Below are 23,759 nucleotides of genomic sequence, written 5' to 3'. Positions count from 1 at the left end.
ACCCTGGTTCTCAGATGTTACATTGGGACAACAGGCCTCCAGGGGGAGGAACACACAAGCAGATGTGCCACATGTGGTTTTAAGATATTGTAATAATATAGGGAGTGTATGCCAGATCATATGCAATAACTGGAACATTTTGTTAACTGATGATAAACTTAGAAATGTTATACAGACTAATCCTTCTTTTAGTTTCAGGTGTAATAATAGCTTGAAGGATTTATTATGTAGAGACAGAAGTATGATAATGAAGTCTTCTATGACAATGTCCCATCAACGTATGGGTACTTTTCCATGAAGACATTGTAAAGCTTGTACTTAAATTATGAGGCAAAACTTTTTATACACCCCAATACCAATGTAAGGTATTCTTTTACTCGTTATGCTGACTGCCAGAATAAGGATGTTATTTATTTAGCTCAGTGCAGGTCATGTTGCGATTTTTATATAGGAAAGACCAACTGTTAGTTAAAAGACAGAATTTTAAAGCATTTTTCAGCAATACATGTGAGTGATGCCTTTAATGCCATATGTCAACATATTTAAAGCTTTTTCAATGCTTTTGAAAGGAGATTGCCATACATTGAGGATTAGGAAAGTTACCCTTTTCCCCACTGTGGTGCGATCTTGGAGTTTTCATATATAATTTGTAGGGGTGTGGGGGGGTGTTGAAAAAAGTTACATTTTTGTTTTACATGTTGTATTTAAATGGAAAAGCTGTTCTGACTGCAGCGTGATCTCCATTCAGAAGAGTGCTGTCTGACATGTGCAATAGGTATTTCGATGTACAAGTTTCTGCACTGTAAGTATTCGTTGATGTGGGCTTTTGATCTCATCTCGATTATTTGAATTTCAATGCTCTGGTATTTTGATATTGCAAAGGTAATCCATCTATATATATATATATATATATATATATATATATATATATATATATTATGGTAACAACATAGCAACTATGGAATCTATTCTCTCCTGGCTATCCCAAAACCTATAGGTATGTATATGTGTGTATATTGCTTCTTTTTCTTTTGTCATTATTTATATCAAATGCATTTATCTTGTATAACTTCTATGGATTTGTTTGATGTGTGTATATCATTCTCTATATCTTTGTAGAGTCTAAATTTTCTTATATATCTGTAGGTTTTCTCTGTGACTGTCCTTCCCGAAACATGCCGAATGACTGCCTACTCTAAACCATAACTGTCTCATCTACCACACAGTGCCTTTCCCTGATTTGGTGACTACCATCTCAGTTCTTCAGGTGAAAAACAAATAAAAAAAGTCCGATCCCTTACTGCAGAAAGCTAATTATTATATTTGTTACAGTTTATCATACACAATGCATGAAGTGCTTTCCTGTACCGACATTCAGACATGCTGGTTCAGATATATGAATGTAGGAACTAGACATCCCAATTATTCCCCTAACATATTTCACCCAATGCAGCTGCCCTCTTTGACCATCCTTGCTATATTTCTGCACCAAAGTGTTCAGATGCATTGTATTTAGTAGTGCTGCTGTGTCCAAAATCATGGTTGAAAGGTTCCATAATGATCGATTCACTTATCAGTCAAAAAATGAATGCTCAAATATAATAAAGTGGGATGCTCTTTATTCACCCACATCCGATATTCCTTCTTATCAGAGTCATCAATATATCACTGTGTAATAACTCATATTCTAGTCTTGTATAACCTGAATACAACTTACTTCAATGTGCTTATCTATTTGCCATTCACAGCAGCATTTTAGAAATACTCAAACATTGTCAGCTGCCTTTTCCAGTTTCCAAAATAACTAATTTTTTGTCATTGAAATAGCAGCTAGCAAGGCTTGTGATCATAATATGTCTACCGTCTGTAATGCCAAACTCTCAGTTCATATTACACTACAGGAATGGGGATGCTACAGGGCACCTTCCTTCTCATGAAAAGCACAAGTATACCTGTAGCACTGGGATTATCAAGGGCTAAGAGGATTGTTTCTGCCCTACTTACCAGAAGTCTTCTACTCATTCTCAGACAGCCATTCTCAGATGGTATAGGTGCACAGGTGAGAAATGTGCTTCCATGTGCATCACAACACAGCATTCAAGCAACAGACCTTCAGACTCCATTGTGCAGGACCAAAAGTAATGCTAAAGGTCTCTGCAGATTCCAGATGACACTCAGTGACCTTGATGGCTAGTACATCTTCTGACAGATGACAGAACACACTTGCTTTAGAGGATCTCGCTATATTTCTGAGCTGCCATGGAATGTAGGTGGGGTTATGGATTTCATGTTAAATTATGGTACCATATGACAAACAACAGCCTTCTGTAGGAAAATGCTGATGTCAAATAGTAAATGGTGCTGTACCATTTGTATATTTTAGCCAGTTTTTCTAAAATCTATTTTGGGGCTTTTTAGATGCAGAGTCTTACTGTAGCACCATTCTCTTTAAAAGTGAATTGGTTAAATCAGTCTTAATTTTAACTGCATGTTTGAACTGAAAGCTATTACACAACACACTGATTTGCAAAGCTAGCCAGTACAGAAGCTGGAAATGATAGCTGTTAAGACTCTTAACAGTACATTAAGCTAATCTGCTCTGCTTTGCATTTTAAGCACTGTGTTTTACTGATCACTGAACTATCACTCTGACATAACAAATGAATCTGAAGGAAGCCCAAGGCATAGACATAAAATGGATGAGAATATGTGTGTGTGTGGTGTCATTGGTGGTGGTGGGTTACAATTTAATGTATACAATTATTGGTTATTGCTTCATCCAAAGGGTAACAACCCAAAGCATGAGAAGTGAGAAGAGATGATTTATATCTGTGAAGCAAAATGATTGTTTCTGCTGCTGCCGACTCTGCCTCATTCTCTCTCACCACTTCAAGTTTAAAATATGTAGTCATACACAATTATTAGGGCTTTTATGCTACCAGCTAAAATGCCCTGACAGCATTTTCAGAAACCCTTTGTCATTCTTCTGCCATCTTAATGTCTGGTACTGTGTTTTATAAAGCTAAGTACTTCCCACAGAGCACTATTTATAGCCGCTGTTAACCCCACAAGGCTTCTTATACACATGTATTTATGGTGACAGTGAGGAGATTTGGTTCTCCAAAGTGACTTAGTCAAAAAAGTATGCAAATTCAGTTTATGTGAATTCAGCCTGCGTCTACAAACTATAGCATGCCTACAGTGTGTACATTTAACTTACTATAGACAGTTACGATGATTTGCACTTTTTACCTACTTAAAATGTGTTCAAATAGGATTTACATTTTTTACATAAAATAAGGAGACATTGCATGTCAAGGAAATACACAGTTGAGGAAAAAAAATCATATTTTGACACATAAAAGTACAGTGGTAATGTAGTATATGAAAAGAGATAAACACCATTGAAGAATGCAGGGAACACTTCATTGTAAAAGATATTAATATTGCTGTGTGAGGATGTTTTGCTAGGAATCATATTAATGACTGTGCGTGTGTGTGTGTGTGTGTGTGTGTGTGTGTGTGTGTGTGTGTGTGTGTGTGTGTGTGTATATATATATATATATATATATATATATATATATATATCTATACACATGTAAATATGTGGATTTGTCAGTTGACGGTAAACTAATTTGGCTTACCAGATCTGATGTAGATGATACAGTTAATAACTTAGTATTTGCTTTTCTTTGATTGTGAATTCCCTACAACTCATGTTCGTGTATTTTGCTGTGTTTGAACACTTCACCATCCTTGCAGTTTATTTATTCTGTAAACATCTCACTGTTTCAGGTAGGAAACTTTTTCTCAAATCTAGGAAGAATATTCATTATATTGTATTAACTGCCCTTACCTCACTGCTTTTCACTGAAAACCAAGTTAAAGTGTATGCTATGTACAGTAAACAAATCATGCAGGCCATGTTTCTCTTTCTTTTCTCATCTTTTAAAGTGAGCATGAATAGTTTCAGTAATCCCTTTCTCCAGTCACAAGTTCTATAGATCCCCATAATAAACTGGTATTCTTCCACTGCAGCTACTAAGCCATCATCTTCTTCATCACCCTATGCAGCCTCTAGAATCAAAGAGAGTACTCCAACTGTAGCTTCCAGGTTACAATTAAGAATGCTGCTTGAGTTTTCTCACTCCTTACAATACAGCCAATTTCAAAGAAAATGTTGGTCACTGCTTCTTACACTTTGCTACTTCATTTAAAAGGATTATTGATTTTCCTGATTTTTATCATTGTGTAACACCAGGATACTTAACACATATTCTGTATTCATCATTAAATTATTATAACCAATGTGAAATATGGTACCATTTTCATCTAGAGTACAGTAAACAGCTGATAATTAGTCTTTAAGACTCTCTATGAATTGTTATGCTATCATCATCCACAGGAGGTTAGTGCCATGTATGACCAAACACATTCCCCAGGATTCATGAAGCTTGTGCCACGCGCAGGCGTAGCGTTGGCGATCTGACACCAAATATGGCCGCCGAGTGATTCATGTATGAGCTGTTTCCATGTGCACTACCAGCGTATGCCACAGCTGCGCAGCTCCCAGTGCATGTATGCTAATTACCCCAATGTGCAGCAGTGTAGCATGCAAATGGAGGTATATAGTGATTCATGAAGTGGTGCAGGCGTAGCGTAAGCATGCAGAAATGTAAACCGAAAAAATGGTTTACATTTTTTCAAGCATAAAGTCGGAGCCATGACAGCAGACCAAACTCATGTATTATACTGTTAATATATGCCAATGGCTAAATATATAGCCATTGGCATAAAAAAACATGCACGACACATAAAAAAGAGCATTTAATGTCATGGCCACACTAACGCAAAGTAGAATCGCAGTACATCGGTGTGCAAATGGGATCACAATGAAAATATATTTATATGTAATAAAACTGCAATGTAACACATTTCATGAATTCCCCATAATAGTCAATGGCATGCATGCTACACCACAACCATGGCGCAAGGGTTGCTAATGGTCTGTGAAAGTGTTCTGCGTGGTAATTAGGAATTAGTAGTCAATGCCATGCAAATGAGACAAGTAATACTCAATCATAAAATCCCTGCCAGTGTAAGGATGTACCTCACAGCATAGCGGTACAATACCGAGGTGTGGCCTGGAGATAAAGATGACATGAAGAGAGGGGTGCGCCAACTTAGCAGTAAGCACATTGGAGCATTGCTAATCCGGTTTGCCTGTTGCTATGCAAAGCCGCAGGATAGGCGTGTGGAAGTAGCCATAGCTTTGCTTAGCTGAGAGCACACAAGGTAACTGAAAGTGCATGTGAATGTGGATGAAAACGTGCTCGAAACCCGGTAAATGGCTGTGCACGATGCACACCACAGCTGGAACAGGAAGGATATGGGAAGACAATAAGGAAATGTTGCAGCATGGTAATTGGAGTACAAATGAGTAATTAACACCAAGAAACCCACAGTCAGCCATTGACAACAGCTAACAAGGCTGCTAGCAGCTACCTGCAGAACAGGAAAGGGGAGGTGCCCTACTGCAAAGAAAGGAGAACTGTCACAGCAGAACAAAGCAAACTTGCAGTAGATCAGCTACATAACACATTTCGCTACACAATCCTGGGTTGGGAAAGTACAAAACAAGAAAGCCAGCAGCTGGATGCATACCTGACAATGGGAGGGGAATCAGGTGGAAAAGTGAAGTAAAGCGCAATAGATGGATCACGGCAGCCAAGTGTAATTCAACAACAAAGGCCCCAAAATAGCAGTACCTGCTGTAAAATCCATAATTAAGATACCCTGCAGCTGGACTTGCACATACACAACCAATTACACCAGCAGCATCCATTGCACAATAGTATAAAGTGTGAAAGCACCTCACATGCACTTGTGTATTCCCAGACACTCTGCACCATTGGTGTATACAGACGGAGAACTTTTAATATGTATATGTTAGGGGCTGCCATAGTTTTGATTCACCAGCATGTGTTGGAGACTGATGGTGGTGTCAGGATGATGCTGACAACCATCTCAGGCACTGGAGGAGGAGAAGAGTGTTCAGACCCAGGGTAACCTGCCAGGGGCTACATGATCTGGAGATAGTAGAGTGTTACAGGGTGGACAGGGACACCATACAGCAACTTGTTGAGCTGTGCCGGCCACGCCTCAGAGCCAGAAATAACAGAGGGGAACCCATCCCAGTGGACACAAAGGTATGTGTAAGCTTGAGAATACCAGCCACAGGTACCTTTCAAAGGCCAACTGGGGATATCATGGGGATCTCACAGGCATCAGCATCCAGAGTACTCCACCAGTTCCTGGATGTCATGTTACCACATGCCAATGAGCACATATACTTCCCCCGAATGCAGGAGGAGTTGGCCAGCAATATGCGTCTTTTCTACCATGTGGCAGACTACCCGGAGGTACTGGGTGCAATAGACTGCACGTACCTACACATCAAGACACCACCCAGTGAGCAGGGTAGGTGCTACATAAATGCAAGGGATATCCCTCCATCAACTGCCAGGTCATGTGCAATGCCCAGGGCATTATCATGGATATGTGTGCTGGCAGCCCTGGAAGCTATCACGACACCCACATCTGGCATGCCTCACAGCTGTATCAGGTATTTGCTGGGGGGACATCCCATATGGCCACCTGGTGGGGGATGCTGGCTATGCACTGGAACCGTGGATGATGACTCCCATCAGAAATGCACACACACCCATGCAAGAATGCCATAATGAGGCACACGCAGAAACCAGAATCATCATAGAGCGTGTGTCTGGGATGCTGAAATCATGGTTCCATTGCTTGGACATATCTGGTGGAGCCTTGCAGTACTCTCCAGGCATGTGTGCCCACATCTTCATAGTATGCGCCATGCTACACAATATGATTCTGCGGAAACAGCTGCAGCAGAGACGGAATGGTGAAGGCCCTCACAGCCCACCACCATTGCCAAGGGTCCCACAGGCACAAAGGGATTCAGACCATAAACACCCTATGCCAGCCCCAGTAGGCAGATGGAGGCGTGCCCAGTATGCCCATGCCTTGGCAAGGAGGGAACATATAGCACACACACACACTGACAGTATAGGCACCTACGGACCGACACCCTTCTCCACCTGCACACACAGCAAACATGAATGGCACACACATATGACCACCTTTAAATTGTCATGTATAGGTGGTCTACTGTGTGCATCCTACATAGGCAGCCATCAACTATTGTACACACAACTGCCATTGGCACAAGGCAAGTCAATACCTGAACAGTAAATTAAACTATCAGCATGTGTCAATATTTTATGTATAGGTTCATAGGTACATAGGTAGGTACATGCCTAACTGCCCAAGGCCATTCATAAGCCTAGCCAAAATGTGTCTGCTGTCGCCACCCCATTGATTAACTAACTGTCCCTCTGTGGAGCAGAGCCAATTGCGGGATCCCTGGGGCGTATCCACTGTTCCCCACCCACTCTGCAAGGATTCCCTGCAGTGTTAGTGAGGGGCTCCATATAATGTAATCAGGGATGTAGTTCCAAATCATGGGGAGTACCTGTGACAGGAATATGTCACTCCAGCATCTTCCAGTTATGGTTGTGGCACAGTGTAGCTCATTACAGTGTGTGTGGCTCACTGTGACATGGATTCCCATAGGCGGAGCATATCCATTAAGCCTGACTTGAACACAGCTTTGCTGGCCAGCAAATATCATCTCTGAGTAAATGAGATGCCACTGAGTAATGCAAGAGTTTATGCAGTCTGGCAGCATAGGACACATGTCTGAGGGCATTATCCCACTTTGCGAGGTACATGCATGGCCCTTCCAGCTGTTGGATGTGTCTTCTGAGGTACATCCAAAATGGGTTATCATACTTAATGATTGGATTGATGAGTGATGAATAAAGGGGCACAATAACCTAAGTCTGTTTAGATGCAAACCCTTAAGTAATCAGATGGACTACATAGACGGATGTCCTAACTACTTCACAGATATGATTGTCAAAGGAGAGATCACTATGTAATGTAGTCCCCACATACCCATTACGGAGTCTGAATTATAGTGTCTGTGTGTAGTTTCTCAAAATGGAATGACCATGCAGTATGTAGCCTTTAGCTGGAGGCCAAGACTCTGACACCCTGTGTTGGTTCATGTGAGGCTCCTTGAAGGACGTATGTGACAGCTGGACTGTCAATTATGGCTCCCACTCTGCAGTAATCACCAAACATGGCTTACTGTAGTCCACCTGTTAGCCCGTACCTCTGAGAAGTATATGGCAAACAGTAGGGGTACCAGGCCTGAGTCCTGTGGGACACCAGTTGTGACTGATCAAGAGTTGGACCTGGAGGCTGCTAGGCTAACCATGTGGGTTCTGTGTGTAAGCCTGTTGGCAAACCAACCTGTGATGTATGGGTGTATGTACTGGCTGGTGAGTGTAGAAATAATACCTGAGTGGGGAAAGGTGTCAAAACCCTTGGCGAGGTCCAGGTAGTATGTGTGAACTACCACACCCCACACCTAAAGTCTAGTTGACTGTAAGATGTCCAACAGGTTCAGTAGGCATGATCTGCACTCTTTCAAGCTGACCTGGGTTGGGTCAAGTGTCTGGAGGTTACCATTGTCTATGTTAATGAGTGCCATGAGGATGCACTCCATAGCCATGCAGATCAGGCTACTCAGGCTTATGGGGTCGTAGTGACCATGGTCAGCTGTGTCACCACCTTGGTGGAGTGGAATAGCTGCTGCCATGCACCAGTGAATGGCCATGTAGCCTGTGTAGAGGCTGATGTTGAATTGCTATATTAGGCAGGGGTCACTTTGTCTTGTAGTGTCTGCAGGATGCAGTTTGGGACACCATCTGCCTCCATTGACACTCTGTCATGCCGTTTGAAAGGGCCATTACCACCTGTATGTCTCAGATGTCTGAGATACTGTACATTTTGGGTATTGTTGTGGGCCCTGTAGGGGAGGGGGGGAGCTTGCTCTGAATGTATCATCAAATGTGTTGGTGATATCAGTAGGGTCAGTATATTCAGTGCAATATTGCACCAGCACAGTGCAAATCTGTGTGTTACTGCTTACATCCTTGACATAGCCAAAGAAGCCTTTGTGGTCATATTCCAAATTCATGCCTATTTACCTGTGGATGTTAGCCTTGGATGATTACATGAGTAACATAAGTATCTTACTACTACTGGTCATGGACGTCTACATGTCTTGGGATTTGCTGTTGTTCTGGACTACTGTCCTACTTCTGTTGTATAGCCTGTATAATGCAGGGGTTCAGCAGACTGGTGTTCTTGTGTAGGAGTAGTGAGTCCTGGTTTACTATTGATGGCATGACCCATACATCTTTGTAGGTGCTCATAGAGTGCATTTGTAATTCTGCCTGTATCTTGAGCAGTGTCATCCCTGAGCATGGGGGCTGTGAACCCTCCCACCTCTGTCATTATTACTCTGAATTTATCTGTAGGAAAAGTATTCACTGTGTGTTCCTTGGGTGGGGGAGATGGTTGGGAGTGGAAATCATCAGTGAATAGTTCATGGTCAGATCTAAACAGTGACCATTTTACCTCTGCTGTAGTGCACCTGTTGCACATGTCAGTGATTACCACTTCTAGTATGTTTTCACCTCTCGTTAGTCCATCTACCAACTGACCATATAGGCCATTTTAACACAATTCATGGGGGAGTCATTGTGTCTTTCTTTTTCTGTGTATTAGCAAAACCTGATTGTATGAATAGTGGAAATTATTCTCAAAAGTTATTAAATTTGGAAAGCAGATTTATATTGAATTTTGGTACACTTGCCCCTAGGGGTCTGAGTTTGGAAATGAACCTTAGTTTATAAATACATAGCAATGGAAATTACCATGGTTCTTTAAAAACTTCTCTGAAAATAGTTAATTGATTAATTATTCAATTGATATTTCTATAAAATATACTGCTGAATGTCATGAATTTATTCATGTGAAGGCTTGTGTAGCCGAGGTACCAGAAGACATTAAATCATTGCAGTTTTCAGCTCCAGAGTGTGGTTGTTTTGTCTGGTAGGACTGTCATGTTTAGCACTGTCTCCAGATAGTTGTGGTGGTGCTCCTGGGTCATGGAGGGTTATCTGTAGCAGCTCACAGTTTGCATTGCAGTCATGGCTGATGTTAGCTGCACATGGATGATCACAGAGGTGTCATGTTGCCCCACTAACTTGGAGGTGTAGGTATCCCCGATGAATATGGATACACCCCCTCTATGTCTGTACCAGTCCATGTTCAGTGGCTGAAATGTGTGTTATGGGTTGTAGTCTGGTAGTGCTAGTGTGCTCATAGGAGCCTTATACAGGTCCCAGTCACAGAACAGATGTAGATGTTGTCCTTACTGAGGGGTGCTGTGAGTGCATGCATGTTGTGAGTACTACCCCTGGTGTTGAGTAGCCTAACCCTCATTGATTCCGCTATTCTGCAGGTCATGGAGGTGAAAATTCACCTCTGAGACCTGCCTAAAAACGGCACCATTGGGGCGCCAATAGCCTTGCCCAGCATTCCAAAGCCTTAGGCTGACACATGCAAGTTGGTATGGCATTGTTGCAGGCATGTTTCCCATCTGTGCTTGTGTCCCATCTTTCCTGTAGGTAACCTACAGGTACGCAATACAAAGCCTGAAACCTATACAAGTCCACTAGCTTCCAAGATAGGCTTTTGGGTGATTATGTATCAGTAGTCTGTATGCTATTGCTGTACTTAACTGTTATCTGACTACATGGTGATTTTTCACTGTATATTGTGATCAGAAAACTCTGTATAATCACATATGATGTTAGAGATGGCCTGCACTGTAGAGGTTCACAGATAGGTAGTAGGCTATCTGCCCAAGGGCATTTAGAAGCATAGCTACAGTGTGGTAGCTTTACCTGTACCATTGATGAAGTAACTGAGCCTCTGTCAAGCATAGCCAATGAAGTGATTCCAGGCAGAGTTGCTGGAAGCTGTTCAAGACTGGGGTGCTGTAAGGTGATAGGGGCACATAGTGATCTCAAAAGGGCATGTTAACATGACAACCCAACAACATTCAATTTCCCCAACAGGTCTTGCAGCTATAAAATTGAAGTGGCTCCCCCACACCCTGGTTGTATGTTTCTGGGACACATGATCCCAGGGGTGTATATACTGTTGCCCAGTCACACATCAAGGTTTCCCCTGAAGTGTGTCAGTGAGGGGCTATGCCAAATGTAGTTAGGATGTTAATGTATAGTCTCTCAAGTCATGTGGTATGTTGGTATTTCGAGAAGCTCACTGGGTGTGGGTACCTCCGCCTGTTGTGTAGCCAGGCTTACACATAGGATCCATGGACATAGGAAATAGGCAGAAGGAACATTAATGTCAATAGTGTAATGGCTACAGCATTTGCATAATATCTGTGCTGTCCTGGTTCACATCCCTATAAAGTCAGAAATGATTTGCATGTTACATAGTATACCTTAACCACAGCTTGCATACATAGGTAGTATTCCACAGAATAATAAACATTTGGAACCCACAACTGCTGAAATGTGCGTTAATCACACTTGCATTACCAGTGCCTGCTCTGAGAGGTAAAATGATCATTGCCAGGATTAGAGCACGCAACCATGTACTCAGTCTTCACAATAACCTACCACTAAGCTACCTGAGATATATCAAAAGCAGATGTGTATTCTGACAGGTTAAAAAACAAAAGGGAGGAATGTGTGGAAATAGGACAAACAGCCATGTACCCAATGGAAGGTGTATGCTATAGATATATATATATATATATATATATATATATATATATATATATATATATATATATATATAAATTAATCAACATATATAGAGAGAGACGGAGAGAGAGAGAGAGATATATGTCGATATATAGGGATATACATATATATGTAGATGTATAGATAGGTTAACAACATCTACACAACCAAGGAGGTACATATAAATGGGATACCTACCAAATACTGAATACTTGACATACCGACGCGCATACTCATGAGGCTTAAAGACCAAAAGACCACAGTACCAAAACACCAGAAGCGCGAGTTTTAAAATCCCGATATTAAGGGACATTTTGTTAGTGTCTCTGGTGTTGCGGTTCAGGTAGGATACTGTGTGTAAGTGTGTTTCTGAGGGCTGTACTGTGTGTACATGTGTGTTCTGAGTGTGGTGTGTGTTCCTGGGGGACTGTAATGTGTGGGTTTGGGTTTACTTTGTGCATCTGTTTGTGTGATCTCTGAGGTAGAATATTAAAGTAGGGGTGTGTGGGGCGCAGCCACCTACATGGGGGGTGTAGGGTTTTTTTCCCACCTGCTCATATGTAGTGTAGGATGGTTTGTTTGGATGTGGTGGGTAGCAGTGTGTCTGTGTGTGTGTCTGTGTGTGAATATGTGTGTGTGTCTGTGTGTGTGTCTATTGTATAGATTGTAATGTACAGTTCTTGTCTGCCCCTCACAGGTGATGTAGATGCGTTCCCCTCCTGCGGTCCATCTGATGTTAGTGTCCCCACAGACTCTACCAGTGATGATGAAAGTATGATAGAGGCACAGGCAGGGTTGTCAGAGGCTGAATCTGTGTCACTGGTTGCCATTCCATCTATATCCCCCTCATCCTCACACACATTCTCATGCCAACACATACCCTATTACCAGTGGCCATAGAGGAAGGACAGTTGGTGTGTGGTAGCTTGGAACAGGAAAGTGTAGAGGCTATGTAAGGTTTGCCTGCACACCATGGTGTCAGCCAACTGACTGTTGATGCCCCACACAGGCATGTGGCCAGTGCTGCTCATAGGAGGACCTCTGGCCAACATGCCCCTGCAAGACAGAGTGCAGCAGCTGGTGTCACCAGATGCATGTTTCAGGCTGTAATGTAGGCACAGGCATGTGCTGAATGGCACAACAGAGAAGATCAGAGGCTTCAGAGGGCTGCTGTCCATTCTTTAAACAACAAAATCCAGGCAATGGTAAATGCTCAACAGCAGATTGCTGAAGCTTTGGATAGATGATTGGGTGACATGGTTGGAGTCCTTGACCATGGCTTGACAATCCACGAGCATGAGCTGTCTGTGCTGGAACATCTGGTAGAAGTGAGGCGTCGGGCACTTGAACATAGGCCTGCTACATCACCTGTTTCAGGTGTGTATGTGAATGAGCTACCTCACACGCCTGCTCCTATAGTGGCATTAGCAGCAGCAGTGCAGCTGGTGCTGTGCTGTCCACACCAGGATAAAGCAGGTCATGTGCATGTGGCCCTGGATGCTCCCAACAGGGACACAGTTCCAGTGGACATGTGTCATCAGACAGTACCCAATCTGCACCTCTGCCTGGTAGTGCCCATGCAACCCCTGGCAGGCACAGGTCACGTGGCCGTAGCCGGACACCGTGAACTGTAAAACCTGGACTGTACAGTCTGCAGCTGTCAATAATACCCCTGTGTAGGCCAGACACACGTCAGAACTGTGTGCATACATACAAGTGCACACCGGAAACATATGTAGGTCACCGCAACACACACACATGCATAACATCCACACATGCCCAATTAGATCAAAGGCCCTAAACCACACACATGATGTCATCCAATGGTGCAGCTTAGGCCTCTGGCAAACATTATCACCCTGTGCATTTGATGATGCCTGTGCCGCATCACTGTCATCCACACCATCGGTGTAGGGACATGCTTATATGGTCTGATGCACAGGCTGAACAGAGTAGGAAGATAAGTGTAGATTACAATTGTTGTGTACTGTCGACAGGCAGCAGACATACCATGTAGTACAGGTTTACAATGCATTTTGTACTGTTAACAGTATGTGTCTTGTGTAACAATAGTAACTGCATGTTGGTCATGATGTTCTGCTTTCCTCCTTCAGGTCTAATTGTATGTGCCTATGGATGTCAGTGTTTGCAGTTAGTGTCCCATATGTAAATGTGGACTACTCACAGGTATGTATGAAAATACCAGCATGCACTTTGTAGCTTCTACATCACAGTTAGAAAGTCCCATGTTCCAAACACGTCTACTGATCCAAGAGCATGATAGCTGTGTATTAAGCTACTGTGGCTACAGATATGACATCCAGACTAGGCGACATCACAGGTACAGTTACATGGAGTGGGGAGGTAAGAGAGCTTCTAGCTGATGACAAGGGTAGAGGCCAGTGGGAAGCATGATGCCTCATTGGGAAGAAGTAATACACGTTCCCATGACAGGATGCGAATACACAACTGCACCCACACACTCAGGTATTCACACACATGTATTCAGAGACACAGTAACACACCCACACACACACACACACACACACACACACACACACACACACACACACACACACACACACACACACACTACACAGACACACACACACAGACACAAACACACACTGTGGCATTCACTATTGAATACACCTATGTCACGCACATACAGACACCTCACATGTGTGAGATACACACCCCTGCCTATACCCTGCTTTCTACATTGCAGTCTGTACAGATGTCTACAACAGTGTACAGGAGAGTGAGTAACAAATGAGATGTATTCCCCACCATACTTGCCATATATGGACACACACGCAACCACACATGCCAGTACTATGAATCAAACAGCTGCCTATGATATGTATGACAGACTTACAGCAGTATTGCACATGTACTGACACTTCCTTTGGCAACTGTGCTGATATATGACATGGGAGGTCTTAACTGTTACAGGTGTCAAGTGATTTAACTTTGGTGTCACCCTGACCGCTGTCTATGTTGTGTGTGTTCCCCTTCAATTAACAAAACCATAACTTAGCGGTTGCACAGGTTATTGTAGGACTGCTTGTGACACACCTGTGAGCTGTCCTCAGCAAACATCCATCTGCAATGATGCCCCACTACTTAGTTATATCCACACATCTGTCCATACCTGAGTTATATCTTTCCATACTTTCAGCATATCACCATATACAGTTGGCAATGTTGAGGCTGCATTGCAACTGCATGATGTACTAAGACACACGTTACCTGCATACATCAGCAACTGCACATGCATGGTATGTGAATGCACACCACTACATGTACATGTGTGTAGGTTCTACATTCCTGTCATTTGGGCATGTTTGTAGGCATTGTAATTGGTGGACATGTGTAATGACATACATAACACATGGACTGTTGTATGATATGATAGGTGTAATGGGTGACCAGTACAGAGGGAATGTTACCTCTGTCAACATTGATATCACACCTTATGTACTGTTAGCATTCAGCAGCCATGGATCTACATTCCATGTGCATGTGTGTAATGGCTGTAGCCACCTGTCTGCACAAAGGACAACAACAGCTATGCTATTTACATATATGTTGTATGTGTGTGTGGCGTGTACATATCCAGGGCAGGTACATGTATGTCAAATCCAAGCATGAGGGTGTTTACCGGTGTACAGCAACAGTCATCTGTTAATGCTGTAAATAACCGAGGGCCCATGGTATGTCTACAGCTGACCTGGTTACAAACAGTGGTATCGTTGCATTGCATAACACATGATGCAACTGTGTCAGTACGTGGGTACTCTGCACAGTTGATGTAGAGCTAGGTACAGTCCACTGGTCAAGGGTCACATGGTGTTGTACTATTATATGTCCTACCACATGTATGGATGTGTGTTGGTGGTCCGAGGGCATGGTGGTGTCTGAGCATTACATCCTAGAATGCAGCTTTTGACACTGTGTCCTGCACCTGACTCATCTGTGATGCCTTTTGTGGGAGTACTGGTCAGTACATGTGAGTGGCCTTTATGGATGTGGGGATACCACCACCTGGAGCCCACATGTCTGGTTCTGAGATATATGGTGGTAGTGCTATTGTGCACCATGGAGCCTTTAGCCAGGTGTTCCTCACTGCACAGATGTCAGTATTCACCATTGTTGGATCTACAGTGAACAGCTGTGATTACTAATGCTACACATCTAGCACTGGTTAGCATAAGCATACAATGTGGTTGTCCTCTAGGTGTCAGGGTGTTATCCTGTGTTTAGGACATTTGCCTTGAAATGGCACTATATGGGTGAATGCGACCTACGTATTATCCCCACTCCCTTGAATCATGGATGCATGTGATATGTGACAAAGGCCTGTCTACTTTCAGTTATGTCATCCCAGAACCACAAACACTGGACAACCTCGTAATTACAGCAGGACACTGGCTCATTGTGTTGGTCAAGCAGTTGTCACTCCTAGCAAGACATCACTGCGAGTGGTAGTATTGTGCTTGGTATAGAGTGGTACATCTAAGGTGACGGACAGCAGCAGATGTTGTGTATAAGACCGGTGTCAGATATATGTAGTGCAGCATTCCTGCTAACAATGACAACTACTAACACCAGAGTCCATTACAACGTGTTCTTTATGCCTAACTGTAATAGCATGGCCACTGTGGCCTTCCGTACTTAGACTCAGAGTGCATCCCAAACAGCTGTGTGCTACCAAGTGTATGAGCATGCCCATTATAACCTTGTGTAGATTGACACATAGTGCATTCCAAACAGCATTGTGCTACTAAGTGAGTGAGCATGCGCAGTGACACCTTGTGTCGGTTATGTGCCTCTATGTGTATGGGCATGGCCATTGTAACCCTGTATAGTGATAGTAGTCATCCATTCCACAGATGGGCATACTCCAGTTCAGGATGGATTCCTACTTTAAACACACAGGTTCACAGGTATGTACATCTTAACTGCCAACATCCCTGTTGATATCCGCATTCCTAGAAGGTCATAATGACAGCCTTGAAATGTGTAGTCTCTGTGACTTGACTCATAACTATGTAGTATTGTAATAGTGATCTGTAGATAGGCAGGTGTTCTGTTCCCACCACTGGCATGTGTGTGTGTGTGTGTGTGTGTGTGTGTGTGTGTGTGTGTGTGTGTGTGTGTGTGTGTGTGTGTGTGTGTGTGTGTGTGTGTGTGTTTGTCTTCATCTGCCTGAGGACTGAATAATGCTTTTAGACTGCTCACACTCAGTACAATTCCTATACCCACCTTTGGCAAGGCTGAGGATGTCACCCACCTAGAAATACACCTCTGGGAGTGCTGTGATGCAATAATCTCAGTAGCACGTTCTATAACTGCGTAATGCTGTAGTGTGATAAAGTAGTTAGGTTGGTGTTCTAATCCCAGACTTGCCAACTGTGTGTGTGTGTGTTTGTCTCTGTCTGCCTGAGGACTGAATAATGCTTTTAGACTGCTCACACTCCATACAATTCCTATGCCGATCTTTGGCAAGGCTGATGATGTCACCCATCTAGAAATACACCTCTGGAAGTGCTGTGACCCAGTAATCTCGGTAGCACATTCTGTAACTGTGTAATGCTGTAGTGTGATGAAGTAGTTAGGTTGGTGTTCTAATCCCAGACTTGCCAACTGTGTGTGTGTGTGTGTGTGTGTGTGTGTGTGTGTGTGTGTGTGTGTGTGTGTGTGTGTGTGTGTGTGTGTGTGTGTGTGTGTGTGTCTGCCTGTGTGAGACAGGTACAGTGCTTTGTAGAGTATGCACTCTCTGTACAAATCACATGACCCCCTTTGTCAATCCTGCTGTTGTCACCCCACCTAGGAATACACCTGTATGACTGCTGTAACTCAGTATTCACTGTAGCGGGTGCCCTAAAAGTGTATTGCTGCAGTGTGATATGATAGGTAGGGGTTTGAATACAGGACATGGCAAGTGTGTGTTTGGCTGTAAGAGCCTGTGTAGAGGTGGCTGTGAGTGTCTAACCATTGGGCATGTTGGGGAGTGGATTTTGTAGTTTTCCTATATGGTGTCTGTCTTATGACACATTGGCCACCTCATGAGGAGTACAGCTGTCAGTCAGCCATGGGACTGTGTTGGCAAGCCATACCCCTACATCTGGCAAAAGGCCTGGTAAACAAAGTATGCAACCCTACTAGTACCCGGTATATGTCCTGCACCCATGTGCCATACACAAACACACTTGCCTAAGATATCCCGGTATGTTGCTAGTACCATGCAAATTGATGACATATAGTAGGCATGGTGTGAATGCAGTGGGCTGCAGAGGACATGGCACCCTGTACAGTGGTACAATAGGCACATATTTGCAGACAATGTGCCTTCACTATGTTCCCCACTGGATGCCTGCAACATATGTGGTCCCATCAAATGTGATCCACAGATGCCATACAATGCCATACACATGTGCCCTGTATGGACCAATGCCACTGACACCAGGGAATACCTGTATCATGCTATCAATGCAGGTGCAGAGTTGACCTGCTGACTATACGTGGGTTTCGCCACAACAGGCCAGTATTCACAACATGTGCCTGCCAAACCAGGTACACCTGTACATGTCACTGTACAGTATTGTGGGACATGCACATCCCAGGCAATGTCCATGTGAAGGACTATCAAACACAGACATGGCATGCATTGCAAAGCTATGGCCGTACACACTGGTAACCAGGATGTCAGGGCAGATCATGCAGTACCCATCTGTGTGGGACACTGCAGACACTACACCCCTGTACCACACTGCACACCATTGTCGGGTGACACGATGCCAAGATTACCACTCACCCAGCCTTGTACAGCCATCTTGCACAGCCAACCACTACACACCCATGAAGCAACGCATACATGCATGTCAGTACTGGCACCTTGTGTCTGCGTGGGGATTATGATACTCCCAACCACAGTCACTCCCAGTATAACCTTTGTTGGCATACCAACAGATGTCAAACACTTTCACATGCCCTAGCCCATAGAACCTCCAGATATCCCCTGTGGTGCATGTAGTCCTGTGCATTACTGCAGTGTGGCAAACTAAGTAGTTAGGCTGTGTATTTGTGGCCTTGGCAAAGAGTGCCATTGCTAGTCCATTAAAGAGTGTGGTTGTGGTGACAATGGCATCTGTTCATGTGGACAGCCACTGTTGCAGATGTCTCTCAGCTACACACATATATGTTCTTACAGCACAGCAACATGTCGGCTTTGTGGCACATGTAGTAACTTCATGCACATGTAATAGTAATGACTAGTCAATCAGGGGTTTGACCCCTGTACTGATAGTCATGTGGCAGATGATGCTTAGGGTTTATTCTCCAAGCCCTTCTCTGGTGTACTCTGCCTGCCCCTCCCACACACTCTCTGGTGGATGTGGAGGTTTACACCTGCTCAGCAGCAGCATGTGTATTGTAAGTGATGGCCATGATCAGGTAATGGCCTCTGCACCTCTTGCTGTCCTCCTCTAGCTGATTGCATGTGGAATAGCTGTGATGGTGTTCCCATAGCAATTCGCATGATAAACACAGTACACTATCTAGGAAAATCATGTAGGTATTTGGCCATGACAGTCACTGTGAGTAGTACCTGGATGTGGTGTTCTGAAACGGCATCACAGATGATATCTGGTTGTACCTCAAACATCATACACAGTAGGAAATAGCCTAAAGACAGGAGGGTGATGTGCCACACATGACTACAACATGTAAGTGTAGCTATGCTGCATTGAGACTACTGCCTGTTTAACATGTTGTGCGTGGTAATGGCTATTCTGCATGTCTCAATACAAACATGACAGTACTCCCTTCGTGAGGGACCCCCATCTGTAGGGCCATCTGTGAACTGGTCAGTGTGTGGAACCATTTGTTTCCTGTGTTACACACTGAACACACATCTGTGCACAGGAGGAGCATAGTGTGAGGATTGGAGACAGTACATGATGATAGGGATGTGTTACTGCCATCACATCCCTGACTGGACACATGAAACAGTGGTATGACAGATACTGTCTGGGCTTCTCAGTGACAAGCCAATAATGGGCAACTGTTCATAGCTGCGGTCACATGTCCACTACACATTGTACAGATGTCATGCAGTATATATGCATGTGTTGTGCTCCTTCTGCAAATGTATTCCATCTGTTGTGTTGGGTTGATGATGATATCTATGCATACTGTTGTAGGTAATCCTGAAAGCTGTTGTATATCACTAAGCCATATGTTGGTTTAAACTGCAAAACCATAGGCTGTATGGGTTGGGAGGTCCCAGCAGAACCTCCTGTTCAACTTCAGCTGACCATGGCACCGGGCACCAGCACATCTGGGGCCCAGCCTTGGACCTCAACCTCTGTTGGCTCTGTACCACCTTCTGGTGGTATCAGCACTGAGGATGGGGCATGTCCTCCCTGGGAGCAGGACCAGACAGGAACATGTCTGCTGTTGTGCGGTCCCAGACATGTTGCGTTGGGGGCTCACTAAGGGATTCTGAAGCCAGTTACGCAAGCTCAAGGGTGAAGTGTCACATTTACAGGGTGATGCTGCCCCTCCTGGACAGCCCCCAGCGCTACCTCCTTTGCAGCTGTTTAGATGCAGTGGTGGCTGCCCATGGCTGGGGACCTCCATCCCACTGTTCTCATGGGCTTGTGAATGCCGAACACCCATCTCCCTCGGAGGTGTATCCCCCCACATGTGTCATATACTGACCCTCTATGCTGTCTTGCCTGTGATCCTACCCAACCTATCCTCCACGGCCATACCTCCTCTCCTTCCACCACATCCAACACTCAACCTACAGAAACATAAGGCCAATCGGCTCCTAGGACAACATCTGCCCTATACATAGCTGTCCATTTCACACACATGCTTACTGGACACATGTAACTCTTGTAATATGCTTCACAACATATTCCTGTTTTCCTCACCCCTGTCCTTCAGGCGCACGATCCTGGTATGCACATCACTCCTAAATGGTCTAGGTGCACGTGATGAGGATGACCCCATCGCACACCCAACACTACCGGTCCCTCTATAGTTACCCCATATACCTTTATCATGATGATGATGTTGCACACAGCACCTTGCAAGAGTACTGTTCACACATAACGATTGGACAGATACTGTTGTGTTAATGTACATTACATGCATAGAGTGATGTATATAGCCAATGTACAACTGTTTGCGTGCATGAATGTCACATGTCTGTCTGAGGGAGTCTTGAGATTACATAGGACAAGACCTCTACATAATACAGGCATCGCTGGTGTTTCCCTTTTCATTCATTTGTAATGCTTTGTTGCCACATGGTATGTTCCTGATATATCTCTATACATGTATGTACCTATATGCTGGACATAAACACTCACATATACATCTACATGATGGGATACATTCCTATACTGTTGAATGACTGCGCTGCATGATATGTTTGTGGTACTGTCCGTTGTCTGTATATCTGCCATGGCGTATTGGTAAATCACATTAGCTGTGTGTGTAGGGTCCTGGTTCCGAGCCTTGCAGAGGCCATTTATTTTGTTACAGGGCAGAACAAGGCCATTGGATATGGAGGGAGTAAGGTACATTAAAGCAGTTGTGAGCTGGTGTGCATGAGTTTGTGAGGTTTTAAGCAATGCTAACCTCTGGTTACAGCTTCTTACACTTGGTTAGCCTCTACATTGCTTTATCAGTGCAATACTCGGATACTGATAGCCAAACAGGCTTACACCTGCTCGCTCCCGCACTTGCAAATGCACCGACATTGGTGCTTGCATCTGACACTTACACTCCTGGGTGGGAGCGAGGACCACAATATTACCTTGTGATGCCTATTACATCGGATTACATGCCTACAGTATCAGGAATGGCTGCCCATTAGGTGACGGCATGCCATTCGACTGTACGGAATTGGCGGCCTGTCCAGTGATTTATTCATATTATTTGTGTGTTCCTCTTACAATCTGCACCCATCTGGCTGATACAAGTGAACCGAGACTCTTCAATACAGGCAAGTAATTGAGTTTTGGGACCCACATCCGTCGGCTGAGTCATACTATTGCATGCCTATTATAGGGTTGCCACATTTTCAATTGCCCAATGTGGGACTTTTATGTGGAAACATCAGATTTCGCAAGGCAAAACATACCCACAGCCAGTACAAAGGACAAAACTTCACTGTTTTGCCTACATAAATGCTTATTCTTGTAGCATTTTAGTTGCTTATTCTGTTTCTTATAACATTTAGGTGTTTCAGAAACAGAATAACTGTTTTATGCAACTATTACATTTAATATAGGAAATATGTCTGTCCTAATATCCCAGGACATTTGCCATTTTTTCAATTTTTATGCAAGACACAACTGCCCAAAGAGGGACTGTCCCTCGCAAAGTGGTACAGGTAGTAGCCCTAGTGCCTGGATGTCAACGGGGTGGACATCGTGTTATGCCACAACGTCTAATCTTGAGAACAAACACTTATCCCATGTGGGATGTCCAAAAATTGTGAATGATGGACCCCATTCTTCTGGTTATTCTTAAATGTGGTAGGGTTATGCATGCATGGGATACCCAGTTTGCAAGCCTGAGACTGCCTAGGGTGTGACTGCCTACTAGATGTGGGTAGGGGGCGCTATGTGCAGATATGGCTGTGCCAAGCTAGCTGCCCGAGTATGGGTGGTTTTGGTGGATGTTCAGTGGGGGGTGGGGTGGTGTGCTGTGGAGGGGATGACGGGTATTCAATTATGTATCCAGGTGTGTTGGGGTTGGATGGCTCAGTACAGGCCAGACCATTATGTAGGTGTGAGCCGGTAACATTTCTGTGCATGTGTATCGCACATTTTAATGTTCATATATTTGTAGGATTGTGTTCTGCAGTATGGCCTGTCAGGGTGTATTGTGGATGTGAATGCATGTTCTTTTGTTTTCTTTCTGATTCACCCACTGCTCCCTCATACACTTCCAGTTCACCTATTGTACATCCAACCTAGTCTCCCCTTGGTGAATTATTACATTACCTGTCACCCTCCCCCATATTCCACACACACCATCCATCCCTTCTCTGATTGATGGCCCATGGCACAGACAACAGAACACATTGCGTACTCTACATATCTCTGGTACCAATATGGTTGTGAAGACAACCCCGGCATATTTGATCTTCCACATGCTGTACTTCACACATATAGGTACATGCAAATACTTACCTTTCATGACATGTTAGGTAGACCCGGGTAATACCCATTCATCTTTGGGCTGTCCAGACAGGGATGACTTGGACTGCGAATGGGCAGATATTGAGCAAATGCTCTGACCATTGGTAGGGTTGCCACATTTTCAAATGGACAAAGTGGGACATTTTCGGGACACACATCAGATTTTACAGGCCGACACATACCCACGGTCAGTACAAAGGATAGTACTTTACTTTTATGCCTAAGTGAAAGCTTATTCTTTTAGCAGTTTAGTTGCTTATTCTGTTTCTTGTAACATTTAGGTATTTTAGATACAGAAATAACTATTTTATGGAACTATTGCATAAAATATGGGACATAATTATGTCCTTACAATCGCAGGACATTTGCCATTTTTAATATTTTTGGTAAGGACACAACTGCCCAGAGAGGAACTGTCCCTCACAAAGTGGGACAGGTGGTAACCCTAACCATTGGGCTAGGCTTATGAAAGGGCAGGGGCATGCCAAGCCGCGTTTCATTTCCACTTGGTATAACAATCAACACTACAATGGAATACTGGCACGGGGTTTTAAATGTCATTTGTTCGAAGAATGGGGGCTCAAAATTCAGCTACATGCCTTTGTGTTTACTTTTTATTTTGGTGTTTGCGAAACTGTCTTGTATGCTTTGCATACATTTCAGTATCCACGGACACTGACAGGAGAGATTACTATTACAGGCAGGCTGTATTAGTCAGCATTTTAGGTTGTGCGTCTGCTGCCAACAT

The sequence above is a fragment of the Protopterus annectens genome, chromosome 4.part0 (assembly GCF_019279795.1).
Source record: "Protopterus annectens isolate FY-2018-M chromosome 4.part0, PAN1.0, whole genome shotgun sequence".
Taxonomy (NCBI): domain Eukaryota; kingdom Metazoa; phylum Chordata; order Ceratodontiformes; family Protopteridae; genus Protopterus; species Protopterus annectens.
This window is presented reverse-complemented; position numbering follows the sequence as displayed.